Genomic DNA, 10579 nt, shown 5'->3' with positions numbered 1-10579 from the left:
AACACACCCCTTTGGAGAAGTAACATTCTGCTCAGTGAGGTCGAAGATCTGAAGTTTCACCTGTAATTTGGTGCTTGGGTGTATACTTGGGAACCCAGGGGAACGGAATCTCAGGTGACAACATTGAAACACTGTGACATGGGCCATTGTTGATGCCATCTGAGTCTAATAATTGAATTAAGCTTAAGGAAAAAGCATACAACTCCGCAAAGATGAGTGGCAGGGCAGATGACTGGACAGAATATAAAGAACAGCAGAGAATGACTAAGAGGTTAATCAGGAGAAAGGAATTAGAGATGAGAGGATGCTAGCTAGAAATGTAAAAACGGATAGCAAGAGTTTCTACAGGAATTTAAAAAGGAAAAGAGTAAGTAAAATGAATGTTGGTCCTCTAGAGAGTGACAAAGTATTACTTAAATGGAGAACGGCTGCATAATTCTGAGGTGCAGAGGGATCTAGATGTTCTAGTACATGAGTCACAAACGTATGCACATATAGCAAGTAATTAAGAAGGCTAATGGAATGCTTTCCTTTATTACTAGAGGGATTGAACATAAAAGAAAGGATGTTATGCTTCAGTTATACAGGACATTGGTGAGACCACACCTTGAATACTGTGTGCAGTTTTGGTCTCTTTATTTAAGGATGTAAATGTATTGGAGGCGGTTCAAAGGAGGCTTAATAAATTGATACATGGAATGAGTGGGTTGTCTTATGAGGAAAGATTGGACAGACTGTGCTTGTTTCCACTGGAGATTAGAAGATTGAGGGGTGATTTGATTGAAGTACACAAGATCCTGAATTACCTTGACAAGATGGACGTCAAAAGGATGTTTCCTCTTGTGGATGAGTCCATAACTAGGGGGCACTATTGTAAAATTAGAGGTCGCCATTTTAGGACAGAAATGAGGACAACTTTTTTCTCTCAGAGGGTTGTGCGACTTTGGAATTCTCAGCCTCAGAAGGTGGTGGAACCGGGGTCATTGGATATTATTAAGGCAGAGGTAGATAGATTCTTGTTAGGAAAGGGAATCAAAAGTTATCGGGGCTAGATGGGAATGTGGAAATTGAAACATAAAAAGATCAGCTGTGAGCTTATTGAATGGTAGAGCAGGCTCGAAAGGCCTGGTCTACTCCTGTTCCAATTTCTTATGTTCTTATGAAGAGGGCTGAAGAGATCCAAGATCCAAGAAGGCAGCTGAAGGTTGGTGACTCTGTGCTGTTGGTTGCTGGTGGAAAGGTACCTCTTTGGAACAGTAGTATTCCTCTTGGTGCAGCGGTAGAGCTGAAACTGTGCATGTGAGTTGGCATTTGAGTGTAGATCCGGGAAGGTGGTGGTGTAGTGGTATTGTCACTGGACTAGTATTCTAGAGACCCAGGGTAATGCTCTGGTGATCTGGGTTTGAATCCCACCAGGGCAGATGGTGAAATTTGAATTCAATAAAAATCTGGAATTAAAAAGTCTGATGATGACCATGAAACCGTTGCCGGTTGTCAGGAAAAACCCATCTGGTTCACGAATGTCCTTTAGGGAAGGAAAACTGCTGTCCTTACCTGGCCTGGCCTACATGTGACTCCAGACACACAGCAATGTGGTTGACTCTTAAGTGCCCTCTGAACAAGGGCATTTAGGGATGAGTAATAAATGCTGGCCTAGCCAGTGACACCCACATTCCATGAATGAATAAAAAAAACTCCAGGGGAACAGAATCTTGGGAGGCGAGATTGAAACCCTGCAGTGTGGGCCATTGTTGATGCCGACCGAATTGGAGTGACGTTTGGAGAGAATTCCAAGGGGAGATCTCCGAAGGTGAAGACTGGACAAAGTTTCAGTGCGATTGGTTGACTCACAGTGTTACTGATATCTGGGTGGGTTTTTGAGATTTTATTTTAATTTTATTACTGGTGCCAACTAATTTTTTCTGAGATTTGAAAATTTTGAACTCGTTTTTCCTTCAGAGAGATTTGAAAGTGGCTTGCTTGTTTTTTGTCGATGAGAAGCTAGACTATCTTTGTGGTTTGCAAATTGTGTCATTTATTTTCCGCAGGACAGGGGAAACAATTCTCTCCCTTCCTATACCTTGATTGTGCTAATACCAGTGGATGATCATAGCCTCCTTTGGCATAGTTCCATAGTTCTATCTTGTCTAGATTCTCATTCACCTCTTTCTGCTACAAGATCCTCCTGCAGCCCAAGACTGAACCAGGAATTATATTTTGAAGAAAGAAGGAAATGGAAGTTATCACATTCAATTGAATGTGAAACGATTTATTACAAAGTTACAGCTGGACACATTAGAGGTAAGATCATCTATGCCAGCTGATACAGCAGTGTTATTGTCTGACATATGGTGGTGTCAACTTTTAATGAATCAGCTGTAAAACTACTGTGTTAATAAATTGTTAAGCATGCAGTTTTACAATGCAGCAAATTATACAGTGATTATTAAAACTGGATTCTCAGCTTAACGATCAGTTTGACATTTGCAGAAGTATTTTTATTTTAGTATGCATCTTTATGAGCTCCATCCACACGTGACTGAAGTAGGAGATTTTTTTTTGTTTATTCCTTTGCGAATTGGCATAATTTCCAAACAGCATCAGGGTTAACACAAACATAAAGGTGTGACTGCTAATGGTGATATTTTGAGGACAATGGGGTTATTGACTTCCTGACTCTTCAAAATGGACATATTTCCATATCTAAAGTGGTGGCATAATATCATAGTTCTGGTGGACATAATTATAACATACAATTGCAGAATTTTACAGCAAAGCAGGAGGCCATTCAGGCAATTTCCATGATATTTAAGCTAATGGTTGCTGTTAGAATGAAAAGACTTAGAGAAATTAGTTTAATATACTCTAGCTATTTATTTGAGGACTCGTAAAGGGAGAAACTTACCACATTCCATTACTACTAAACACCTCTGTTCACTATGTGAAATTATGGCAACCCAACAGATTTGTTCAGCCTGGATTTCTATTCTCTTCAATGGAGCATCTCATTGCAATGCATATTTTAAAAAGAAAGTTGGTCTTCTACTACTCCACAAGCCAGACATGTACCTTTGTGACTTAAATAAGCAGTCTAACTTCCAATGAGAATCAAAGAAATGTGTAGTATTTGAAACACTGGAACATGAAACATCTATCAGATGGGTGAAGTGACAGGTGGGTGAGATGGTAATAGGATCTGGAGGGTAGTTGGGAAGTTGGCGGAGGAGTAGTTGGGTGGTTTGGGGTGTAGTTGGGGGTCAGTGGTGTATTTGGGGCCTCAATGTGAGTGATTGGGTGTGTCAGTTCTGCAATTACCCAGAAATTAGACTAGGTTTTATCCATCTAACATTTCCTGGGTAACTACTCAGGTATGGAAATTGGAACTGTCTGAAGTCTCTGGCTCGAGCCCAGAGTCGGAGACATTAGACAGTTCCTTAATGCATCAATATCTTACTGGAAGTGAGGTGCCTAAAAATGCACACATTGTTACACAGTGTAACGTTAGAGTAGATTGCTTCAGATTTAATCAAATGGCATTGAGATACAGTTTAGTAATTCATTAGTTTTGTCAATCGCAGCTTTACACTAACCGGAAATTGAAATTGTCAATTATGGCCCAAAACCTCCGGTCTCCAGAGACTGGACATATGACCGGAGATGCACGTCACGACCCTGCAGAAGTCCTAATGTACTGACCTATGTGAGAATTGCCTTGGAAGTTTCAACTTCCAGTGGACAACTCCCCTGCTCCCCAGGACTCTCCAATAATGTTGCATTTTGTCTATTATGTAATTCAAGCTATTGCTTGTCTACTGTCATGCCTTTTAGTGTAGTTTCCCAATTTACCATAGTTAACCCGCTCCTCATATCAATGTGGATTGCTTTGTTTAAATTTAAAACCCTAGTTTCAGACTTAAATAAATCACTTTCAAACTCATCTATAAAATTCCATCATACTATAGTCGGTCTTCCCTGGAGGTACCTCGACTATAAGGTTATCAATTAATGCTTTTTTATCATACTAGATTCAAAATAGGCTATCCCCTGATATGCTGATCTAGAAAATTACCTAATTTGTGGATAAGTTCATGATTAATGCATTACCCTTAAGGGTATTTATTTTAATTTATTCTTTCATGGGATGTGGGTGTCGCTGGCTGGACCAACATTTATTGCCCATTCCTAATTGCCTTAGAGAAAGCAAAATAACAAGTATAATTGTGGGGAATAGTCCTCTAAGTTTGTTATATCCAGAAAGCCAGTTGGTGAAGGCTAGAACTGGAGGCCATTGTTACATACTTTTGTGAGCATTTATTTACAGATATGTACATTACAAGCATGTACCTCCTAACAGGAGAAGAACAGTTTCAGTCTGTGTCTATCTATCCCTTCTTTTCAAGAACCCATAAACACTGTACCTGTTTATTAAGGCACAAGTGAATTCTCAGTTAATGCCCACCACCTGCATATAATTAAATGCAATTAGCATATAGTCAACAAGTTAGGAGAAAGAGCCTCAGAAGCTGAACTTGTTTTCAGCTGAGAAAAAGAAAGTGAAGGGAACTTGATTCAAGTCTGTCAAATGCTGAGAGGTGTTGATAATGTTGATCCAACAACAACTTGTTTTTTTTTCCATTTATTCTTTTAAGGGATGTGGACGTAGCTGGCAATGCCAGCATTTATTGCCCATCCCTAATTGCCCCTTGAACTAAGTGGCTTGCTAGGCCATTTTAGAGGGCAGTTAAGAGTCAACCACATTGCTGTGGGTCTGGAGTCACATGTAGGACAGGCCAGGTAAATTTGGCAGATTTCCTTCCCTGAAGGACATTAGTGAACCAGATGGGTTTTTATGATGATCATGATAGTTTCATGGTCACCATTCCAGAGACAAGCTTTATATTCCAGATTTTATTAATTGATTTTAAATTCCACCAACTGCTGTGGTGGGATTTGAACTTGTGCCCCCAGAGGATTGGCCTGGGCCTTTGGATTACTTGTCCAGTGACATTACCCCTCTCCCTTCTGTAAAGTTCAACCCAGTAAGAACAAACTTACATTTTGATGGTTGCTATCACATTCCCAGGATTTCCCAAAATGTTTCACAAGGAACTAATTACTTTTAAAGTTCTGAACCTTGTTATTTCATCAAAGGCTGCAGCCAATTTACGCATAACAAGGTCCTACAACCAACATACAAGACAAATGACCAGATAACCTGATTAGTCGCGGATTATATGTTGGCCAGCACACTGGGAAAGCATGCAGTTATTCTCAAATAGTACTGTGGGATTCTTTAGCTTCGCCTCAATAGACAGTAGGGGTCTCAGGTTAATGGATGGAATTTTATGGTTCCCTGCTGGCATGTTTGAAGACACAAATGACTTGGTGAAATGCAGATTCGCAATGCGTAGCCCACCCACCCCAACCTGTCTCCCATTTTAAGGGGATGGGGGTGGAGATGTCAAGAAATCTGCCTATCCTTGGGTCTATTGAGGCCCTTGTAGCCAACTAATGGCCTCATCTCGCCACCGTTTTATTGCGGGGTAGGCCCACGCCATGTGAGAAGACCAGCAGTTTTAGCTGCGTGGGCTGAAGTCAGACAAGTGGGAGAGGGAGATCGTTTGGGGCCTCCCTGTGCTAATCAGAGCCACACCCCCCAAGGTGATATGCTCTTTTAACCCTTACCCACACAGCCTCTCAAATCCGCTCCCAAACCTCCTCACTCTACTCGCTGGGCCTACCTTCCATTAGTTCCTTTTCTTCAGGGACGGACTGTAGTCCCAGCAGTGGCCAGTGCTTGATCCTGGTGCTACTGGACTAGGGAGCTGTCGGTCATCTGATTGGCCAACAGGTCTCTAATGTGGGATTTCCACCCCAGATGGGGGTGGAAATCTTCCCCTTAGCCAATTTACACCCTATTGAAGGTTAAATAGCTGCTGGGTGGCAGAGAGGGAAACCCCACCACCTGAAAATCTTGTCCAATATTTCAGAAAATGAACTGGCTGTACATCCCAGCATAAGTACCAGGATGCATTGCTGGTGTCATTTAGGAGATTATCTCAGAAAAACACCATTGGTCGATATCCATAATATTATGGGTGCATCTCAACTGCACAACAATTAAGTCACATCAGGAATCTAAGTGTAGCGTTCCCACTCAGATATACCACTCCCCAGGAAGGTGGTGTATATATTCCCGGGGACCAAGGCTTTGCTGAAGTTTGTAAAATCTTCACAGTCCAGATCATGATTCAAGGTTGGTTTGATTTCCACCAGCTGGCAGGCTTGCCTTCGCTTGGTGTAATAAATAGGATCAGGAGTAGGCCATTTGGCCCTTTGAGCCTGCTCCATGGCTGATCTTATAACTCTACTCCACCCTCCCCAAATTATTAATATGGGGATATCCCTTAATTCTCTTAGTATCCAAAAATCTGCCAGCCTTTGTCTTGAATATGCTTAATGACTGAGCATCCATAGATCTCAAGGATAGAGAATTCCATAGATTCACAATCCTTTGAGCGAAGAAATTTCTCTTCATCAGAATCCTAAATGGCCAACCCCTTATTCTGAGATTGGGATCCTGGTAGGATTTAATGCAGGCAGTGGAGGTCTTGCCTGCCAACAGGAGAGCTGATGAGAACCCCAGCTGCCTTGGGGGAAGACTCAACAATTTAAAGGCCAGACTGACACTTAAGTGGCCAGTGGTCGGCCTTCTCGGGTATTAAGGACACCAGGCTGTGGGGGGAGTGGGGGGTTGGCGAGGGTATCCTGGGCCTCTGAGAGCTGCTGGCCAATCAGCTGGGTAGTAGCTGATGGGAGTGCGCCCACCAGATGTCCAGAATTAGTGATGGACCCAGGCCACAGGCGAGTGAGTGCAGAATGGAGGGGTTTGGGGGCAAGGGCAAGGTGTTGGTTCTCAATGAGCCACTCCCTTCCCAATGCTGGGTCCTCAATCAGGCTGAGTTCCTTTTAATGAGGGAATCCCCTGGAAGCCCACAAGCAACTCGCTACAGGTTTACTTTTTGGCATTGCATGTCTCCCACCCACGTCTGGATGAATACCCATTTAAGGGCCTCAATTCATGGCGGGGCAGGAAGCTGCCCATGGGCCTTTCTGCCCTGGACTTAATCAGGCAGAGGCAGGAAGATGGCACAGTCCCCACCTGGCACCCTGCCACCCAATTAAATGTCCCCTGCCTCCAAGCTTACTTTGGGGGAGGGCATGATTTCACCTCCTGTGTTTCAGATTCCCCAGTGAGAGGAAACATTTTCTCAGCATTTTCTCTGTCAAGCCCCTTAAGAATTTTATGTTGCAATTTGATCACCTCTCATTCTTCTAAACTCCAGGGTATTTGGGCTCCATCAAATCAATCTCTTCTTCATGGGACAATCCCTTCATCCCAGGAACAAACCTACTAAACTTTAATTGCAGTGTCTCCCAGGCAAGTATGTCCTTCCTTAGGTAAGGAGACCAAAAATGAACACAATGCTCCAATTGTGGCCTCGCCAATTCCTTATATAATTACATGATGACTCCTTTACTCTTTTACTCCAAAACCTTTGTAATGAAAGCTGATGTACTGTTTGCTTTCCTAATTGTTTGCTATACCTGCATGTTGACGTTCTATGATGCCTGTACAAGACATCCAGGCCCCTCTGAAAGCAAACATTTCCCAGTCTCTCACCATTCAAAAAATATTCTGCTTTTTAAATTTTCCTGCTCCAGTGGATAACTTCATAATTTGCTGCATTGTATTCCAACCGCCATGTTCTTGCCCACTCATCCAACCTGTCTCTCTCTTCCTGCAGCCTCTTTGCATCCACCTTACCACTTAATTTTCCACCTAATTTTGTATCATCAGCAAATGTGGATACCTTACATTCAGTCCACTCATCTCAGTCATTAATTAAAGATTGTACATAGCTGATCCTTGCAGTATCCAGCCATGAGGCCACCTCCAAGGCCTGGCCAGACTCCTGCCACAGAATGGGGTCAGCATGCTTCCTGTAAGATTGCCTTGCTGTGCACAATTAAGGTCTAATTTTCATTTGCAAAAATATACTTGATTCATAAAATATTTAAAAGAATATTACAAAATATTTCAAATTGTCATAACAGGAAAGTGCAATGGTATGCACATTTTCTACATAGGTCATATTGCACTCTGAGGTGTCTCAACACAGTTGCATATACTATATTCAATCAAGAATATGCTTACACTCCAAGAGTTTCTACACAGTTACCAGCCCCTTGGTGTACTATGGCTGGAAGGCCTTACTTGCTGGCCTTTCCCCGTTGCACCTTTGTGGCCCCTATCCCAAGCTTTAGTGCATCCTTCAACACGTAGTACTGGACCTTGGAATGTGTCAGTCTGCAACACTTGATTGTGGACAACTCTTTGCACTGGAAGATCAACAAGTTTCGGGCAGACCAAATAGCATCTTTCACCAAGTTGATGACCATCCAGCAGCAGTGATGTTTGTCCCAGCGTGCATTCCTGGGAATAGCCTGTAGAGCACAGAATCCTGCGTTACAGAGCTGCTCGGGATGAATCCCAACAAAAATCACTCCATCTCTCTCCAGACCTTCTTTGCATAGGCACATTCAACAAGGAGGTGTGCAACTGTCTCTTCTCCCCCATACAGCTGCTTCAAGGGCAGTGTACGGTGGTGCATCGTACAGTACTAGATTTTGGGTGTGCATGAAGGATCTGACAGGCAGTGTCCTTCTCATCACTAGCCAAGCAAGGTCTTGGTGCTGGTTTGAAAGCTCTGACAATGAGACTTTCTGCCAAGTGACTTTGACAGTCTGCTTAGGGAACCATTTGACAGGATCCACCATCTTCTTTTCCCTCAGGGCTTCGAGGATGTTACATGCAGACCACTACGTGATGGACTTGTCATCAAAGGTGTTTTTCTGTACAAATTTGATCTTTTGCATACTTTAATTGGCTACCTGTCATGGACAGTTAGGCAGCTGCTGCTGCAGGAAGCCCACCTGCAGGGAAATTCCCGTTTCCGTGTAGCTCCCTGCCTCCAAAGTTGCCTCCACATGTTTGGGAATTTCCATCCAAAAGTATTTGTTTAATGTCTCTGCCATTTCCTTATTCCCCATTATAATTTCATGTGTTTCTGTCTCTATTTGGCTTGTATTTATTTTCACTAATCTCTCCCTATTTACATTCCTATAGAAACATTTACAATCAGTTTTATGTCTCTAGCCAGTTTACTCTCAGTTCCTCTTTCCTTATCAATTTCTTGGTCCTCCTTTGAATTCTAAAATCAACCAAATCTTCTGGTTAACTCCTCATTTTGGAAACACTATAAACCTCTTCCTTTCAACAAATATTATCTTTGACACCTATTATTAGCCACAGTTGGTCACTCTATTTCTATGGAGTTTATGTTCCTCAAGGAATGTATATTTGTTGCATATTGTCTATTATGTAATTCTTTAAATGCTTGTCTACTGTCACGTCTTTTAGTGTAGTTTCCCAATTTACCACAGTTAACACGTTCCTCATACCAATGTGGATTCAACATAAAATCAACATAAAATTCTATCATATCATAGTCAGTCATCCCTGGAGGTCCCTCGACTACAAGGTTACGAATTAATGCTTTCTCATCGTACAAAACTAGATTCAAAATAGGCTATTCCTTGATATGCTGACCTAGAAAATTACCTAATTTGTAGACAGGTTCATGATTACTGCATTACCCTTAAGGGGTATTTATTTTTAATTTATTCTTTCACGGGATGTGGGTGTCATTGGCTAGATCAACATTTATTGCCCATCCCTAATTGCCTTTGAGAAAAGGTGATAGCCGGCTTCTTGAACTATTGCAGTCCATGTGGTGTAGGTACACCCACGGTGTTCTTAGGGAGGCAGTTCCAGGATTTTGACCCAGCAACAAGAAAGGACAGTGATATAGTTCCAAGTCAGATTGGTGTGTGGCTTGGAGGACAGCTTGCAGGTGGTGGTCTTCCCATTGTCCTTCTAGGTGATAGGTATCATTGCTGCTGAAGTAACCTTGGTGAGTTCCTGCAGTGTATCACTACTGTACTGATGGTACACACTTCTGCCACTGTTCGTTGGTGGTGGATGGGGTGCCAAGCAAGTGGGTTGCCTAGTCCTGGATAATGTCGAGCATCTTGAGTGTTGTTGGAGCTGCACTCATCCAGGCATGTGGAGATTATTCCATCACACTCCTGACTAGTACCTTGCAGATGGTGGACAAGCATTGGGGAGTCAGGAGGTGAATTACTCTCTACAGAATTCCAGCCTCCAACCTGCTTTTGTAGCCACAGTATTGATATGGCTGATTCAGTTCAGTTTTTGAATAATGGCAATACCTAGGATGTTGACAGTAGGGGATTCAGCAATGGTAATGCCATTGAATGTCAAGGGAAGATGGTTAGATTCTATCCTGTTGCACCACTTATTTTCTGATTTAAAATCTGCCCTACATTATAATTACTGTTAAGGCATCTATAAGCAACCCAACAATGTTTTTGGCCTCTTTCTGCTTCTTAGCTCCAAACAAACTTCTTGATTTTCTGAGCTACAATTTACTTA

Source organism: Carcharodon carcharias, chromosome 1 (assembly GCF_017639515.1).
Source record: "Carcharodon carcharias isolate sCarCar2 chromosome 1, sCarCar2.pri, whole genome shotgun sequence".
In the NCBI taxonomy this organism is placed as follows: Eukaryota; Metazoa; Chordata; class Chondrichthyes; order Lamniformes; family Lamnidae; genus Carcharodon; species Carcharodon carcharias.
The sequence above is the reverse complement of the archived record's forward strand: the minus strand, read 5'-3'. Positions refer to the sequence as shown.